At 39.6% G+C, this 19526-nt stretch overlaps 1 protein-coding gene across 4 annotated transcripts in view; it reads left to right on the forward strand.

The window, feature by feature from the left end:
* Window positions 1-19526, forward strand: part of LOC109852658 (zwei Ig domain protein zig-8-like) — a 239300-nt gene that overhangs the window by 165246 nt on the left and 54528 nt on the right. The gene's annotated exons all lie outside the window — the stretch shown is intronic.

A 19526-nucleotide genomic window follows, 5' to 3' on the forward strand; every position in this document is an offset into this window, starting at 1 on the left:
AGATAGGACTTTCCATTACCGCAAAATTATCCGCGCGAACTTGAATTCGATAACAGCACTCTTTAACTTTTTTTTTTTTTCTTTCCTTCGCGCTCTCTCGTTTGTTATCGGTCGTGCCGCAGAGGAGATACCGCGCGCTGACGTCGTCAAAACGAGGCGTTCGCTTCGCCCCTTTTCGACGAAGTTTACACAAGTAATTACTCGCCGATAATCGAACGCACGTACGTCGGCGCGAACGCGAGCGTATATATAGCATATATCATTTTTTGTGATGCGATTTAATCGGAGAGAAGTTTGCCAACCGGATTCGTTTAAGGTGCAAACTTTTATGCCGCGCCGTTTCACACGTATATCTCGTGTATACCTGGGATGTGCGCGCTTTAAAAAATTCTCACGAACACGTAAACATCAGACTGAGAATTTATGATGACGGCACGAGGACGAATTGATTTAAATCGTCTCGGACGCGTTGCCGCACGCCTCGCTTCACGTTCTTTCACACCATCACATATGTATGTGCACGGAAAATTTTTGCTGAAAATAGCAAGAAAATTAGTTGCTACATGACCAGCAAGAAAAATTCGCTAAGCTTGTTCAATTTGTTGCTTCGTCAAGAGAACAAATTTTTGTCAGCGAAGCAAAAAAGTTCAGTAGACTTGGCATAATTTTTCTTGCTGGCTATGTGGCAAAACTTTTTTTTCTGTGTTTTGCGGCGTTGTCATCGCCGCCACGAATTGTGATCGCAACAGTCACGAATTTCACTTTTAAACCATCATGCTGGCAAAAAGATCTGCCTCTTTAAGTTTTGCTTACATTAAGACGAAAGTGTCCGAGGTGTCCGAAACAGTCGTATTTCTCTCTTTTCTCTACCGCTCTTTCTTTTCTTTACCGCACGGCAACCGCTACATTCTTTTCGGAGATGATCCCGAAAGCGAAATACACACACACACACACACACACAGACCTATACCGGGTTGTGAGAAGGTGGATAAGAGAGAACCAAAGGTCGTTTATCATTTCTAGCTCTGACCCTTGAACGCAACGATTGAACAAATGATCATAAAGAATAACGGCCGCACACATCTGTTCTGAAGAAAATCGCCTCTTTCAAAAAGCAGTGTACGCCCTTTTTTCACGCTAGCATAATTACTTATCAGAAAGAGGGATTGTTCGAAGCGCGTTTATACACGGGAAAAAAAAAAGTTTTGCCATTACATTCATCAACAAAACGTTTTGTTGACAAAACAAAAAATTTAACAGGCAAGTTAGCAAATTGATAAGTGTACGCAATAGTGAAAGCGAAACCTCATGTTCGCGTATATCGAACTTTTTGCCGTTAGAGCATTACCGTTAGAGCAAACGATGCTTTTCTTTACACTATCTCTTTACTACTTTCTTCTCCTCTTATTATTCTATACCTTCTTTATGAAATAAGCAGAGAAATGCGGACACACAATCGCGAAAATATTACTTATTACGTGCAATCGATATCGGTCTCATGAAGCGATAACCAATAAAGTTTCACTACTTACCTCATATAATCGGATCAACAAGCTTATACGACAATTGGAAAGCAATTTAAAAACCACTTGTTCGTTTAAAAAAGTTGTTTTATTTTGGTTTCCTCTTCCTCGACAGTAAGACATACGAGAACGCAATAAATTTTGTTTCCCGGTGGAAACTTTTGGCTTTTCGGTGCCGCGCGGATACGGTAAGATGTGAAAAAAAATTGTTGCTGCTAGAACAGCAAGAAGATTAGTTACTGCGGCAAGAAAATGTTAAGTTTATTAAATTTGTTTGCTCTGTCAACAAAACGTTTTGTTAATTGGAAACAAATTAGTCGGTAGACTTGGCAAATGTTTTTTTTGCTGGCCATGTGATAGCAAAATTCTTGTTTCCGCGAAGAAAACGTCGTTACGAGAGAGATTTATCATCGTTATATACAATAGGAAATGTGTCGCATATTATTCATCAGAGTTATCCTTCATATAACTGCGAGGTACCTATGTGTGTATATATCTTCTCGTTTTTAAGTAGCAAAGTTTTCCGCTTGGTCGTCATATTAGGTCGTTATCTCACGCTTTTGTGTATAAAAAAGCGTGAGATACCGTTGCGAGAAGCAATTTGAAGTTAGATATGGATTATCCTTAATTATAAGCTTCGCTGATGGTTAACTATTAGCCGGCTGGCTCCGGGATTGTTATTATAACAACAATTTCGCAACAGATAAATTCTCAAAGTAATATCGACGCAGTAGGAGCGCGTGAGAAAATCAGTAAGCTGATTACAGTCGGGGAAGGAACTCCCTGTAACGTCCGGCGGTATCGCCATTTAAATGAATAGCGAACTTTCGCGCGGCACCAAAACCGTCCGCAAATATTTCCGTTTCCCCGGGACATCCCCGGCTTAAGCCACGCTCGTATTTACATTCACTTACCGTCTCACCCAACGCTCTCACGCGATGTCTTTTCGCGCCGTGATTGTATTTGTTCGCCCGTTTTCCGGGCGCTACTCTTTCCCGACCGTGTGAAATATTCGCTATATTAACATATTTTTCAAAGAAACGCCGCAAGACTGACTAATTGATAGTGTTTTCAATGCGTTTGAAAAATAAGCGCTTTTGAATAGCCCCGGAACGTGATGGCGAATGCAAAACAGCGTTTGCCTCACTTTCCGCGCCCGAGTTATACAGAGTCAGTGTATCTCTGTGGTTGAGCGGCATGACGGTGATTTAACGGGGTTTATTTTTCTAAGTCAAAGCACAATAGATCTGCGGTGCGATTTACGCGAGTCCGCCGCTTGAATTCTTCAAGATTTCGTTTAACCATTGTAAATAAAATTGCTCAACTACAAGTATTTCTCTTGTTAAAGTATGGCGCGCGTGGGTGTCAGCCGCTCTCTCTCTCTCTCTCGTCTTCATCTTATTTCTGTTTTTTTTTTCTTTTCGTCAGGTCTTCCGTTGAAAAATTGTTTTCCAAGCTCACGTTGCGACCGCAAAACATCTTTATCATCTTGCCCGCTGGTACGCTCTTTGTCTGCCTCGGAATTGCCTTTTGTTTGAACCGATCGAACTCAAGTTTTGCGATGGATATTTAAAGAGCACCTCTCTCTATCGATAATCCCATCAATCAATATTCAACAGCTCGTTCTTTTTAACTTTTCTTATTATCGTAACACTTTTTTACGCTGTCGATAACACGCGCATCATCTTGATTCAGTTTCCTGAGGATTTTTCTTCCAATCGGTATAAAAACGATTGCCGAATAAAATTGCTCTAATTGTTGCGCACAACACGCAGTATTCAGTTTTTTGTTTTTTTTTTTATAAAGATATAGACTTTTCCTTGGATAATAATATTATTATCGCGTATTGTCCTCGTTACATATTTGATCGACCGCGCACGTCTTCCAATAAGAAGAAAGTCTGCATCGTACAACTAGCGTTGAAGACTTTTATTAATCGAGTGGCCAGCTCGCGCGTCTCATATCTCGCGCGCCTGCTCCCGCGAGAGCTTATAAACACTTTCTTCACGATAACGCGACTCGAAAATTTGCAATATGCTCACGCTTTTCCGTCGTCTCTTCTCAATCTCCGTCGCTCTTCTTCACCGTCACACCCCGTCCATTTGTGTCTTTACGAGCGCGTAAAAGTTCATAATGGCGAGCCGTTGTGAACCGGCCGTGAACCACTTTTGCGCAGACCGGAATATTTTACGACCGAGCACGCGACTCGACCTCGCGGTGATTAATAATGAATTGCCGCCATCGCGATTATCGTGCTCGTTTTAATGCCGCAGTAGAGAGACGTAATGCGCGAAGGAGAGTCAACATCTCTATAAAGTCAAGTTCTGGCACTGAATAGACTGCACGGCGGAACGCGTGGATTTTTTCTTTTTTTTTTTTTTTTGACTTTTAAAAGTGCGAAAAAATTCGTAAGACAGATAAATACGTCATCACGACGAGTTAAACGACGACGAGTTCAATTTGATTCGTTGAGGAAAGTCTCGTTTTCAAATTTGATTTCTTTTTGATGAAATCTCAAGAAGAGAAGTGCAACTTCTTCAAACGACGGTCTCAAATTATCGCAGAAACGGGGTAACCATCGTGGCGCAACGATCGCAATCTGGGAGCAATTTTTTCATTAGTCGCGAGTGCCTCTTATCGGGTATAATTTAAAATCTCGGGGAAGTATTCACGATGAAAAGTGTCAGATTCTCGCGGTAAAGTGCACTTCGCTATGCGAATAGTTTCCTCGCAGTACTTCTGCATCTTAACTTTGATTAGGCGCATTCAAATCGAACGTCTTTCTTCTCTTTTAGATTTTCTCTTTCTTCTTTTTCGTGTTCTCCGTTCGCGAAACTTGGAGGTGAGTTCATGATGGAGCGAGCGTAAGCTAACGCGCGTTTAGCTATCCCGTTTCCGTCTTAGAAAACGATTCGCTTCTTGCTCGCAAGTCGTCGTCGCGCCGACGAGTCGCAGTCACTCGATCATGGGCTAGATCGATGGTTGCGAACGACACAACAACTTGTAAATACTTGTACTCTCAGGTGACGGAGACAAAGTGCAACATCTGCGTGCTTCCCCGACGTGCTTCCCTCACCGGCGGACATTCACTCAACTTGTTCTGTTCGGTTAGTTTCTCGACTACGATCGACTCTCGTTCCATTTAAGTACAATACCGCAAATTCTATCCGCGTGTTTCGCATCGCACAAACCACCCATTACAAACATACATAAAGCTCGAATTACAATCTTTCGCCAAGATCTCTTTCGCGGAGATATCTCGCGTTTTTTAAAGTGAAAAAAAAAAAAATAAATAAATAACTAGAACATTTCGGACATTTTACTCTATCAAACAGATCTCATTTATTATTAAAATTGTACGTTTTGTTATATACGAGATACGTTGTAATGATATGAGAAGAAAACGTACGCAATATTGTGTTAAATTGAATTTTCAACGTAATAGACTTGAAAATTGCAGTGAAACCGCGATTTCTGTAAATACCACGTTTGCCCGCGCATGTATATTGCGCTTGCTTTGCTGACGCACAAACCCAGAAACTGAAATTCAACTTACGGATATATCTAATCGCGATTCCCGTTTCGATCGGAGCGCTGTGCACAAACGATATCCTTGCCATAGGATAGTAGTAGAAAAGGACAATATCGTTTGTGCCCGGACGTTTCTATTGACTCGCGAACAAGTTTGATACCGGCGTCGCGCAAAGCGAAACGAAAGCGTTTTATATTGTCGCATTTTGGGAAACACACACATTTTTTGTCCGATCTCTTGTTCGCGGTCGTTTCGCGAATTTTAATAAACGGCATTCGCAGATTTTATTGTAACTTGCCGGCCGAACGCTCATTATGGGAACTACATCGCGCAAAATGAGTTTGCGTAAGCGACGACTCCGCGATGCTGCATTCGTTATGTAAGCTGCTTTTGTACGACGGCTCGTGTATGCTAATTATGATCTAACGTAACCTCGCACTTCAAGAGAGGCACCCAACGAGGGAGGATTACTCGAATGTATGAGGAAAGAGAGAGAATATATATATATATATGTGTGTGTGTGCATGTGTACGTATGCAAGAGAGAGAAAGGGAGTCAGAGGAAGCCTCAACCAGAGCTGCATACTTATGAAACGTTAAAGGCTCCTTTGAGCCCTACCAGCTCTCTGCCATTTGTGCCAGGACACTTCTTAATTGCGTTATGAACACACGGTAGAAATGTAGCATGAAACGGACAGTAATCTAAGGGCGTGTTCTAGAGAGATACTCGCTCAGCGATTATAGAGTTCATTCGCCTCGTCTGTGGTGGCAAATAAGATGTAGTTAAAATTGTCAATTAATCTGCTTTCAAAATTGTTATTAATGCAACACTCGCATATACGCGTGTGTCAAGTGTATCAAAGTTAATAAAAATACGAGCAGATAAAATATGTGTAGATATATCGTTTTGAGAAAAGTGATGGTAACCTGATTTGTGTGTGTGTCGATTTGTATCGTTTTATAATTTATTTATAATTTTGTGTTGTGCTTACTGAGTTATACAACTAGAAATGCAGAGAGTGGACATAAATAATGATAACGTAAAATAATATATAATTATTTTGCTCATGTAATTATAATATATGTAAACTCCGTTTTATTTGCAATATAAATACGAACGATATTATAAATAATTTTGTTTTCAGTAATAAGGTCGCGCCAACTTTTAATTATTTAATTACAAATTAATGCGATTATATGTATTTTCGAGTTAATAGCCAGACGCGCTCGCGAGCGCGTGCGCGTGTTTTCCTGGATTATTTAAAATTTAAATTACGCGAGTATTTATTCGTATACATAAATCCTAAGAGGATCAAAATTATCATTGCATTCTTCTTCACGGGAAAGAGAAATTGGTCAGCATTCTAGAGATTGTAGAAATTCTCTTTATATAAGACTTTTGCCCCGTAATCAAGTTATCCTCGGATGGTACTAGGAACGTGGGAATATTTCGTAATAACGATGAATCTACCTCCGGCTAAGGTCTGGCAGATGTCTACAGAACCGCTTCGGAAAGTTTCGTATGAAAACAATCTCCGTGGAGTCTTTACCGCTCTCGATGAAGATTAACCAACTTTCCTCCAGTTGATTTATCTCTTCGAACCTCCTCCTATCGCCGAAGCGTTCCCGTCGTAGTTATGACGAAATTCTTTTCCACGCCGTGTAATCTCACCCTCACGTAATCGTTATCGAGCTTCTGTTCGTTCTCGCGTACTTGTCGATACTTCATAAACTCACATCGCGCATGCAATACGCGGCAGTTACATATTTCATGCTACGAAGCAATATATAAGCACGGAAGGAATAATAAAAAAAAAAAAAAAAAAACAACTTGCAATATTTGTGAAATTCTATCTCGATGTCGAATCACACTTGCGGATGTGTGCGTTTAATTTGAATTTAATATAAACTGTCTATTGTTTTTCTTTCACACAATGTAATTAACTAATATCTTATTTTGATTTTTTTTTTACACACGTACGCAAAATCGAACATAGAACGATATTTCGGTTTTAATTCGAACAAAATCCTCGGTCGCGTTTGTAGTTCCGACAGTGTCGACGACGTCTGCATGTCATCGCCTCGGGCAACGAGCGTTCGATTAATGCATTTTTTTTATTATTTTCCCGCTATGGAAAACAAACGCCGTAACAAGAGCCGCGTTGCCGTGAACTGAACATTTCCATTGTTTTTAATTCAGAGAGTGATCGTAGGCGGGAGGGAGAGAGAAGGAACATTCACAATGCATACGGCCAGAAGGGGGAGGAAACTGCACAGTTTGAAAATTTAATTCTCCCGACTCTCACTCACCGCTTTTTATCCAGATTTTGCGTTCTCTCTCTTACTCTCTCTCTCTCTCTCTTTCTCTCTTATTCTCTTTTTTTTCTCTCTCTCTCTCTCTCTCTCTCTCCCTGTAAAACGCCCTAGGAACTATGTCGTTGCCCTCTCTCTTCCGGGTTTCGCTCTTCACAGACGGACATCCGCGAACCGTGCGATTTAATCCTTGTGAAGTAGGTAAATCCTGTACCAGACGCAGGCAAAAAAAAAAAAAAAAACAAAAGCATTACGTTAACGCTTGTGTAATACGTGCGTAAATGCGAAAATGTGTATGAAACTCGTGTGCGTGCGTATACATAGCGTATAATAATAAATAATGGTTTGGTGCACCTCTCACTAGATTTACTGTAAGTGTGATCAATATTGCAACGATATTTCATTGCCTGAATTTCGCAACTCTGCGAAACAAAAAATGTGACAATATATGTATTACATATAAAATGTATACACTCTACCTATTGTTTGAGTTATATTTTATTCGGGGATTTTTGACATAATTCTTTAGAATTACATAATACTTAGCAACTTAGAAATTTTTGTATTGTTTCGATATTATAAAGCGTTTGTTTGTTTTTGGTCTAAAATGTAAATCCATTGAGACCAGTATTTTAAAGGTTGTTTCACGTTGTTTCCGTACATTTACCTTAATTCGGTCATTGAGAGATCGCGCGCGTGATCTGTCACTGTCGTTATTCAATCTTTGTGATTTGAATCCGAGATGAGCAAAATTTCCGTGTGACCGCGATCACGCTCCATCGCGACCTGTTGAAAGAGAACGGAGAGATGAATAAAAAGAAGAAGAATATACAATGATGAAAAATAAATGTCAAGAAGATCGCCGATCCTTTTGATTCTTTAGGCGTTATTTTCGCTCGATCGGAAACTCGCTTCTCAACGTGGTTGCCGTTGACACTGCCTTTCACACCGGCTGAGCGAAGTGGCAGCGAAATAGGTATCGCTGGCGATACAATGGCGAAGCTGCTGCTGCCGCCTTTGTGCCACGCACGTGAGATGAAGTTCGCGTTCTCGATCGACTGGCGCGATTGCGAATAGGACGAGCGCGCATTGCCTGTCATCGACACAGAAAACTGATAATTCCTGTTCCTACCCGCCTCTCGGTGTTCGTGCCAAATACAAACCGAAATTACATTTTGCGCCTCACAAACGCGTATAGAATTTTACAAACGTGTTCGGTTATCGTTTTATATAAAATGTACATTTTTACAGTTTTGTTCAATGCGTAGATATTTTTAATTAAGCGGCAGATTTTTATTAAAATACGACGTGTAAAAATTTTGATCAGCAAATAACACCCTGGTCTTGATTGAAAGCTTTTCAAACAAGATTGTACGTGATGTGCGCGTATAGATAATTTTAATAAATCTGTCAGAATGAAGTTTGTTATAAATCTAAAAAGCGAAAGTTTATATTTTTGACATTGTTACCGATAAGACCCACAATTGCACGAACGATCATAGGGTAGTTTAACCAGCTTGATTAAATCCTCGTAAGTGGGTCCATAGTAAACGACGTTTACATGCGATGTTGAACAGTTTGCAACACGCGCATCAAATAGGCGACATAACGCGGTATGACAGACGACGCGACGTATCAGTCAGTTCAATAAACAGATGAGCGGACAATGTCTTGCAGTGTGCCCAGGCTTTCTCCATGGGGGGTTCTCCCGCATACAATCTTCCTATCTAACGGAATACATGAGAGAACCTGGTTATTAGTCCACATATTCGAGCAAATCAATACACACATATCGGAATATATATTCATGTGTCAGAATATTCATCTTTGATCAATCCCGGTGCGCTTACGTAAACAAAAAATTCTTTGAAAATTCACAAATGCACTATATACAGTCAAACCTTGATAACTCGAATCTCAAGGGAAGAGCTAAAATCTTCGAGTTGTAGAGCTTTCGATTTATCAAAGTTTTTTTTTTCCTTTCCTCGAAGCGGAAGGGAATGAAAAAAATTGCCGTCTTATAGAGGTTTTCGAGTTATGGAGGTTCGAGTTATCGAGATTTGACTGTATACACTTGTGTGATCGCACATATTTTTCCAGATGTCTCTTACGTAGTTGACGCAAAAAGGTTTTTGGTCCCTACAGAGCCTTTGACTTTATATCGCTAAGGGAAAGAGGAAAGAGGATTACCGGGAATACCTAAATGTTTCATCGAGACATCGATTGGTTCTCGTTGAATTTAAATCTCGTCAACTACAGAGAACCGATCGGTCAGCAGTTCCGACTCGCGGCGTATAATACATCGCGAGTAAATTACTATCGTTTTCTTCCGACGTTGCGTCGCGGATCGGCAGATACAATTGTGTATATCATTGGCAATGACCCGATCGTGAATTATCGGAGTTTCCACGAAGCAACCGAAGTTCGCGTAGGTTCCTGCCAGCCGGGCCAATCCATGCGGTTAATTCACCCGTGCACTTTGAAACTCGATAAACTCGCGGATTGCTCGTCATAATTGTACACCAATGTCGTTACTGGCGATTCTACCGCTACGTTACCCTCGGTTAGATACGTTCAAGACTGATTTCCCGCTCCCCGAATGGAAAATAGTTTTGGCCACGTCGATTTTGACAGCGCGCGCAAAACACAACAATAGCTTCTCTCAAACTCTCGCGAGAATTCTCACTCTCACGCCGCTAAGACGGCGTTCGCATCTCCGTCAACCTCCACAACTTATGCGAGTTCTTTGACTGATCCTTTTATCTTGCGGTCTTTCTTTCTTCTTGCTCGTCTCCCGAGATAATTTATGGCCTAGTTCGAAAACAAACTCACGCGTCACACTATATATCCCGTAGCAAGAGTATTCCTTATAGATATCTAGTGAATATTGAATATCTATAGAATATTTAGTGGATATTCAATGGACTTCTGTGCGCTGTATCGGAAGCTATCTGGGATTCACCTCTCAAACCTGTTCGCTTCCAAACTTTGCACTTTTAAGAGAAACTACTTTACTTGAAATTCACAACTCGGTTATATGCGTTCTTTCGCAATATATGAACTATTCAAGTAGCGCGAGTTGAGTTCTTCCCAGAGAGAAAATCTGAACTTTAAGCTATTTAACCCATACGCGTATTTACGATATGTAATAATCTTTTTCTCTCATGCAAGATTACGAGAAGATAGACACTAATTACTACATCTACGAAAGATAGGGCGCTGCAAAAGTTTCGTATTCTTGCACCCTGGATTCTTCACTTTGCTGAGCACGTTCGCGGAAATGAGAATGGGAGAAAGTCCGAGCCTAACATCTCCCAAGTAATTTCGTTCAATTTTCGCGAAAACTTTCCGACTGACAACTCGCGCATAAGAAGTATATTGCACTGTGTTGCCTCGCACAGTAACAATAGCACTTCTATACTATTACAGCGCAGACAGTAGCTTCAGTTGAACCTGCAATAATATCGTTCTCTTTGGATTGTGCGTTTAATTATCTTTCCGTAATCTTCTGTATACAAAATTGAAATTTATAAAAAAAAAACAAACAGTGAACAGTTTCATTTCTCGTTTAAATTGGAACAAAACTCCGAAGGCAAGATCAAAGATTCAGTTTCAGTTTCCAATATCTTTCCTCTGCAAATAACATCGAAATTCTTGTCTCTAAAATTATTAGCCTTTCCTGGTTTTCTAATGTGGCTCTTCTTTTAAAAATTCAGGACTCTCGTGGCAAAAACATGTTGCCAGAATGAAGTCAAGAGAAACTGCGCAACATATAACGCGTAGAAGTTAGTTCTCTGTTTTAGATGATTGGCTGACGCGGTCTACCAATTGGCTTTCTCGTTTGAACGCGGGGGCCATGCTTGTTATACAATTGCCAGCAAACACGCTATCTTTATTGAACAGCCGACATCAAATATCTCGTGAATTTTATTCCCAAATTGCTGTTTCTCGGTTGTGCCATTTTCTTGGTTAAATAACACGTCGCGACGAATCAACAAACAAACTTAAGATATTGCTTGAGGCACGTACGTTTGTTCTCATCTTGAAAAAATTACTCGAAAATAAATAGTTTTCTTTTCGTTTTCGATTTTCTTCTTCGTGAAAATTCGACGATGAACTTTCGGAAAAGCAAACTGAACGTTGTACACAGTATAACGTAGTGTCTTAAATTTATTCAACTCAAGCACAACTTTTACAGTGAAATGCAGTCTAAAACACTAAGCCGTAAGCGGATACACGTCGCTCGATTTGCAATTCGCGAGATGCCTGTACAGTTAAATTAGGAAACGATCAGAAAAGACTCGCAACGCTTGCCCGAGACAGACAAACGTTTCGGAAGTTTCACGAGAATCGGATCGCATTCAGATCCGATTTAATTACAATCGTCTCTATTGCGGTCCGGATTCTTCTGATTGAACGCGTTCTGGAGGGAGATACGTCACACGAGATGCGACCTCCCGGGATCCGAACTTGATCACTTTAATTGATAAATTTACTTGTCGAAAAAAAGGATTTTATCAATATACATGTGATAAATCATAGAAAGATATTTTTGCAAGAGAAATGTCAAAAGTAATTTATGACAGTAACAAATCAAAAAAGATTATTAAATAATCCGTTCTTTGTGTTTATTTAAATAGAGATTGTGCAGTAAAAATGTTTTTATATGTTGTATTTTCTTGACTACTTTGGAAGGAGCTCTTGAATTTCTAAAAAAAAAAAAAAAAAAAAAACCAGTAGCTGTAAACGTCACCGATTCTTTGATGTGACGTTATAACTATATAGCGGTCATATAGCATAAACGGCAGATGGAATATCATGAAATCTACGCGCGCGAATACGAAAAACTTTATATCTCGCCTTCTTTTATTTCGCTCCATCTCTCGGTGCTGAAAGTATATATATATGTAAGTACGTACATGCATCGCGACACGCGTGTTACGTGCTTTATGTTGCACACACGGAACAGTTCGTAAATTTCTATTTCTTTACGGCTTTATATACACGTTGGTAGCGAGAAAGCGCGCGAAGAACCGCATTGCGGTGTTTGACACAAATAAAGAAGAAGTAAAAAAAAGAACAACCGTTCTGTATTTCGAGATCGTCAAATGCGTGAAAAGAAAAAAATATTAATTACATGTATAATTATATACACATATAAATATATGTAATTATATAATTATTAGATATATATTTAGCATGTAACTAGATATTATATATTTTTTACAATAAAAATAATTTAACATCTGTATCGTATAATAATTCTCTCTTTAAAAAGTAAAATCCTTCAAGTCTCGCTTCAATCTCTCATCTCGATGATACTTGTTGCCAATTTTATTGGAGATCAATTAAGCATAAAAGATAAAATGAGATATTATTAAGTACAAAAAATATTATAAATGTGACGTTAATATTTTTGAATTTTCAAAATCGACTTTTTTCAAAACAAAGCCTCTTTTGTTTGAAAAAACTTTTACTCTACTTTTTACATTTTTATTTTATTTCTCTTCCGGTTATACCTACCATTTCGGCTACACTTTGTACATGTATACATACACGCACACGTACACACGTTTTCTCTCGACAGATATATATACAAATATGTATATATATAGGTTCGTGTACAGATTTTAATAAAACTGTAAAACTTGTATACGCGCAGAAGTGATACTAAAAGTCTGCTACCTAAGTAATGGTCTTTCGTCGGGCTATTTGCGTGTTCGATATTTTCACCGCCTTTGATCTCGTACTGTTAGGATAGTTTAAAGTGCTCAACTTAAAAGTTTTCCCGTTACGCCTACGGGCTGATTCACCATCACGGCGCACTTGTTTTTCTCAAGAATAGCTCAAGCGATCTTTACGACTTGTTGGTTCGCACGCTAACTGTGTTGTAACAATGGATATTTTTGACGTATGTGGTGCATCACCGCTGCACGCTTTGATAGCTTCAATTTATTTTTATCAATTCTGAGGAAATAAAAATACAGACAAAGCGCGCGGACGCGGTAGTAAGGTTATTTAAACAAAGAAATTGTACAAACACAAGTTTCTCTCGGAAAAGTTTTATATTTACACAATATGTTTCTCATATTACATGAGTAGCGTTGTGTACACGTGTGTGTTTCCATATAGTATATTACGTAAAAATATATATATGTAATTTTTTACCGTGATCCGCACGCGAAGATGGGACAAACCGCAGCCGTACAAAAGAAGCGTGTGGTGAAAAGTATAGAGGTTACACTTCTCTCAACACGAGAAGACGCAGCTATAAGGATTCCGTTTCGTTACTTGACACTGGTTTCTCCCGAGACTACCGATGTGTCGACAAGCGGACGGAAATTGATGCATTTCCTTCGCACTCGCGATTATGCAACGCGTTTGTGAGGAGCACGTAAAATGTTCTCTCTTGATGCTTTCGCATAGCCGATGACGCATGTTTTAATCGTTCAATAAACCGCATTCGATTTTACAGATTTTTCTAAAATTCGCACACTCGAAGAGTTGTAATATATTTATAACATAGTAAACAGTGATAATATTTTTATGTTAATATTAATAATAACCGGAGAGGGGGGGGGGTAATATCCGATGAGCGTGGTGCGTTTAACAAAAATCTCAATTAGATGACGATAATATCTAAAAGTTGAAATATATATGGATGAGATGAGTAATATATTCGTTTTAATAGCGAAAATTAAGCAACGTGTGTTATCGTACGTGCCACTGCATAAACATACGTATCCCATTATCAAGTATCGGCACTTGGCAACACGCCATTATCGGGCGCGACAACATTAATTTCTATCGACTAGTTTCCGAAGCATTTATGGACGTGCAATAAATCGTCACCGCAGTCGTGTTTAAAATTTGCGGTCGACTGCGTCGGCACAATACATAAATCGTTTCTACGTCCATTTGGCGTAACCATATGCATGTTGCCGCCGCTAACGCTTGAATGTAAAAAAAAAAAAGACACATCGAAATTAAAAATTAAAATTTTACATTTGCGTAAAAATCGAGGGAGCGCTCGATGATACGCGCTTCTGAACGAGAAATTCTGTTATATACATCGTAGAGAAAGATATACACGTATTAGTGCGTATTTCGTGCGATAAGCATCAGCGTGATCGGTTACGCGCCGCGTTTAACGCAATTAAACAAACCGCGCATCGCAAAACGCAGCTCTTTATTGCTCATCAGCAGGTGGCACTCAATTAGGGGCGGCCGCGAATTTGCATAAATAGTGCGGAACGAGCAAGCGCACACGCGCGTCGCCGTTGCATCGACCGTTCGAATAATCATAATAGCTCACGTTGACGCCCGATGTTCATACACAGGGGATCTGATAAAGCCAGACTTTGACACTTTTAGCGACAGATTATTTTTTTTTTACGATTTGCAACTGACTTTTCTAACAAAATATTTTCCGTGATTTGTGGAAAAAAAATAACCTCACTTGTTTATGGTTATATAATTTTATTAATAAGTGATATGGAAAAAAAATGAGTTGACTAAAAAAGTTTAAGAAACTTAAATGAAGATATGCCAAAAGAGAGAAACATGTTGCTTGCGTTTATAATTTTTACGATTGGGAAAATCGATAAGGAGGATCTTCTGTCGTCAAAAAAAAAAAAAAAACAAAAACAAAAATTTTAGAACACCCAGTATACACTCGATCGTCGTAATCGGGCTTCGCGCTATCTCAATTAATTGCCGTCACATTATTTGCGGTCGGGCGGAACTCGCCTAACCCCTCGTCGCCTCGTTTCGCTACCGGGCGCGCTCACATTCAACGATGTGCTCTATCATCGAGTCGCGCGCTCAACGAAATCAGTTAATTCCCGGATTACACTAGTCACAAAATAGCCCTTGCTCGAGTCCTTTCGCATTGCGACCTAATTTGGACGCGATTAGATAACGAGACGCTTTACGCGATGAGAACCGCGATTATTGTCGGAATTTCTTCCGTGACTGGCACGACGTAATGAAAATATATATTCCCTGATGAACCGTACAATGGTGATGGTTTTTTTTTTCTTTTCTCTTTTCCACGACGACGAAAATTTTAACGGCGCGGTCTAATTATCTAGAGTTAGAGACTTCACGTGAATCAAACTACAAGTGTAACAAAACTTCGGTTCCAGTTAATTTCAAAGGAAGTTTACTTTGATACGAACCTAGTTTGTGTGTGTGTGTGTGAGAGAGAGAGAGTTACTTATCGAGATATTTAATGTTGAAAATTTGAAAGTTTTGGAAGAACTACCATTAGGAACTTCGCACTGGTGGTGTTCAACAAAATCTCAATAAATTTTCCCATTTTGCTAGAAAACGATCGTTTATGACGTCAGATCTCCTGTCTATATATGTATATACGTGTATACATATACGCCAATGTGTCTTTAACACTTTTTTTCTAAGTATTTAATTATTACCCATGCAACTCTCATCGAGATTTCGTTTTTCAAACCTCTTGTCGCATTGTAAACTATGAATAAATTTTTCTATGACTAATCATCTTGTTTGAGATATGGCAGACTAAAGAGTCTATCGCTGATTCGTTTAACGATAACAAACCGCCGCGTCAGAATGAACATGCAATATGAACGCAAAACGAAATCGAGCGACTCGTTACCGGTATATTTTTACGGTCATAAATGTACAAGCGTTAAGTGTTTCCGGCGTACGACCTCGTATTTATACACCGACATTTTGTTCATCAAATATTATTACATGTTATTCTGCGGCGTGCCGTGCTCGTCTACACGTTCCATTTCTGTCACTCATTAAAGTATAATTGAGTTCTGATGCGAGTTCCGATGTTTGGACGCGCGCACTTTTATTCTCGCACAATCTATTTTTTCAATCGCTTAATTGGATAATCGTCGCGCGACAAATTTATTTCTTGATTTTTGCCCAAGTGTCAGGTGAACGCGCGTTCGCAACGCGCTTCCCAGTTAGCGATTTTGCGGAGAACTCACACGGGATATGTATATTAATCAGTTCGCGTAATCATCGTACAGCAAAGCGTTACTACAACGATATCGAATCGATTTTCTCGATCGATTTTGCAAAAACCACGCCCGACATTATTGGATGTGAAACCATATTGCGCAAAGTGCGTGTCGATTAAACGCAACCGTTTTATTTACCAAAGAGAGAGAGAGAGAGAGCCCGGCGCGTTCATGTGCATTTCCTCTCGCATATTCGCGATATCGATTAGTTACACCTTCATATTTGTCATCGTTATTGGATTCTGTTTGCCTATACGTTTTTCTTTTTGTTTTTTTTTTTTATTTCTGTCGCGTGTGTATAGTTTATTATTTATTCGCTACATTTGTAGCGCAAATATTTGTGTTGAATTTATATAGTTAAATTTTGTTGTGCGTGTTCAGTGCTCTTAGCTGTGTGACCTGGTATAAACGGGGGTAAAGCGCGATAAACTAATTTAACCTCAATATCCCTGGAGATCGAAATAACATTTCTATATTCTGCTAATGGCCATAGGCGTCCACTCTTTCTGGCAATTGTTCGGTCATTTATTACATCGCCAAATGTTGTTAGCGCGTTAATGCTCGGTTGACCGCTTCTCTTGATTTTTTTTTCTCTAAGTGTCGAATTCCAGTTGTTACTACGTGTGTGTGCAATTAGATACAGATTCATTAGAAAAATACGTACTTTTGCCGAATACGTAATTTTGTATAAATAAATCTGCATCCGTACAAATAATGTTGTAAACCGTTGCGTCTATTGCTTCGTTATGGCGTTAAATAATAAAAAAATTGTCGCTTTGTTTAGATCTCGCTCGATCGAAATAGTGTTCGCGCGGCAAAAACAAATTGCATTTCACAAACAAGATAAATTTTGCAAAAATATATTTTCACATCTAATTCCAATACAATATTATATGGCTTAATACTATTACCAGAGTATATGATTGAAAAATATTATTGCCCTTGTAGTTTCTAAATACGTTTGCGGATTGTTCCTCGATACATGATATTTTAACTCGCATCATTTTAACGGATTATCATGAGCTGATTTCCGATACAGAAACAAGCGATATTCCCATCGCTCGCGTCTCCCGCTCGTATTTATCCGCTCGCTCGTGCATTCAACCTAGTTTTATGCGGATCGATACTATCTTTCGCTTCTGATAAAAATCACACGAGCTCTTTGATATTGCAAGATAACTCGCATTATTTTCGCTTGGCGTGACGTAAGAGAGAGAGAAAGAATGAGAGAAAGAGGAGAAAGGAGACGGAAGACAGGAAAAAGGCCTTTCTTCTCACATATAAATAGTATCTATATTTTCTTTACGAAGCTTATATAGACGTTTCTTTCTTGTCGCGCATTCTGTCTCGCAAAATTAAAAACTATTGAACGCTAAACAAAATAAGACAGACATAAATAGATAAATAGATAGATAGATAATTAAAAAAGAGAGAGAGAGAACCGAACGAGAGTCTTGATAACCAGGTACATCACTCGAATGTAGAAAAGGATAACCGGAGATCGCTAGGATTGCATTTCCATTAGTTAATTTACTTTCCTGGGGAATACTCCCCCTCTCCGCTCTTTCCCTCGTCTTTAAAACTGCCTGCAGCAGCGCTCGGAGATGCCCGAGCGCAAAGTATATCTGCATTAAAAGAGTCCCTCGCGATTAAAATTCCTTTCCTTTACCCGGACAAGTTGTCGCGGCTATATATAAGGAGCATTAACTTGGTTTTAAAAAAAACGGATACTTAAATAATTCGTTTCCTGAATTTAGCGAGTGTCTTATATACTTTTCATGGATTAAGATTGGATCCTCTTCTGGTTCTTTTTTTTTTTTTTTTTTTTTATAATCTCTGAGGCGTATATAAAGCGGTCTTAAAATAAAAGATTAACAAACGCCATATTCACGCGCGTGTCTTTTATTCATTTTTGTACTTAACGCTTAACACACGTGATTTCAATTCCGTACTAGAGCAATAAAAGCTATTATCGCAAATCATGTTAGAAAACTTATTCCTAATCAAGAAGCGCACATTTTTTTTGAATTTGTATATAAATACATAAATACAACATTCTAATTTTCGCGCCTGGATTGTATCTTCTCGATATTCTCGGCACGTTTTTCGCGAAAACAACGGATTTCTTCTGCGTACTTCTTCTTTTCTCGTTCAGTCTGTCAAGCATTGTTTTATGGAGACGTATTGGCCGTATCGCGTCGAATGTGTATACGATCATCACGCGGATGGTTGGGAAAATGTTTCGAATACCCCGTCGAATACGCCCACGCGGTGCTCTTTCTTCCTATGTCTTTCTCTCTTCCTCTCTCTTTCTCTCACTCTTTCTCAAAGAACTTTATCCGGTCGGTGGGGTAAACGAAGTTTTTGAGGGCGCGCACCGCGTGGAAAGTCGTTCGATACGGGAAGGAAGAAAAATAGGAGCCCCTTTGCCGGAGAGATAAAAGGAATCTATAGCCGTGTTTACACGGCGCCCCGAGATTGAAGCTCATTCGGCCATCCTCGCTCGCTTTTAAATAAAACTCCGGGGTTTAGCGCCGCCCATGTCGTGCTTGCAACCGGTGCCGTGCGCACCGTTTCATCCGTTCTCTCATATTTGTTGATCTTGCGTGACGCGAGATAATACTGCAACTGTCGTCCGCGCGACAGTGTTCCTCAAACTGAAAATACACTTTTCAATATGCGAGAGAGAGAGAGAGAGAGAGAGAGAGAGAGAGAGGGAGAGGGAGAGAGAGAGAGCGATTTTGTGTTTCAAAGAGAGTTGATCTTTATTTAACAAATCTTCCCTCACAAGAGATTAAGTACAAAAAGAAGATTGGAGAAACTTACTTTACTTTTGCCAACGACAACGAAGGTGGCACATTGTTGAATTTCAAAGCAGAGACTTTAAAAGAACTTTTTACTTTTGAATATCAGAAGATGTTGTGTCGCACAGCAGTCGCAGCTCATCGAGCGCAGCGTGAAGACGAAGCGCGCGATGTAATATCCACGACAGGGAAACAGCAGAATAATGGAAAAAGAGATGAATGGTTTTTGGGCGCGTGTCGCGGCGGGGCAAAATAGCGCGACGTCCGTCGTGATAGGTGGCATTGCACGGAAGATTAACGCAATTGTCACTTCAACCGGCTTTAGTAATGGCCGCCGGATT

This window comes from Pseudomyrmex gracilis, unplaced genomic scaffold (assembly GCF_002006095.1).
Source record: "Pseudomyrmex gracilis isolate BER0280 unplaced genomic scaffold, ASM200609v1 scaffold_32, whole genome shotgun sequence".
Classification (NCBI taxonomy): Eukaryota; Metazoa; Arthropoda; class Insecta; order Hymenoptera; family Formicidae; genus Pseudomyrmex; species Pseudomyrmex gracilis.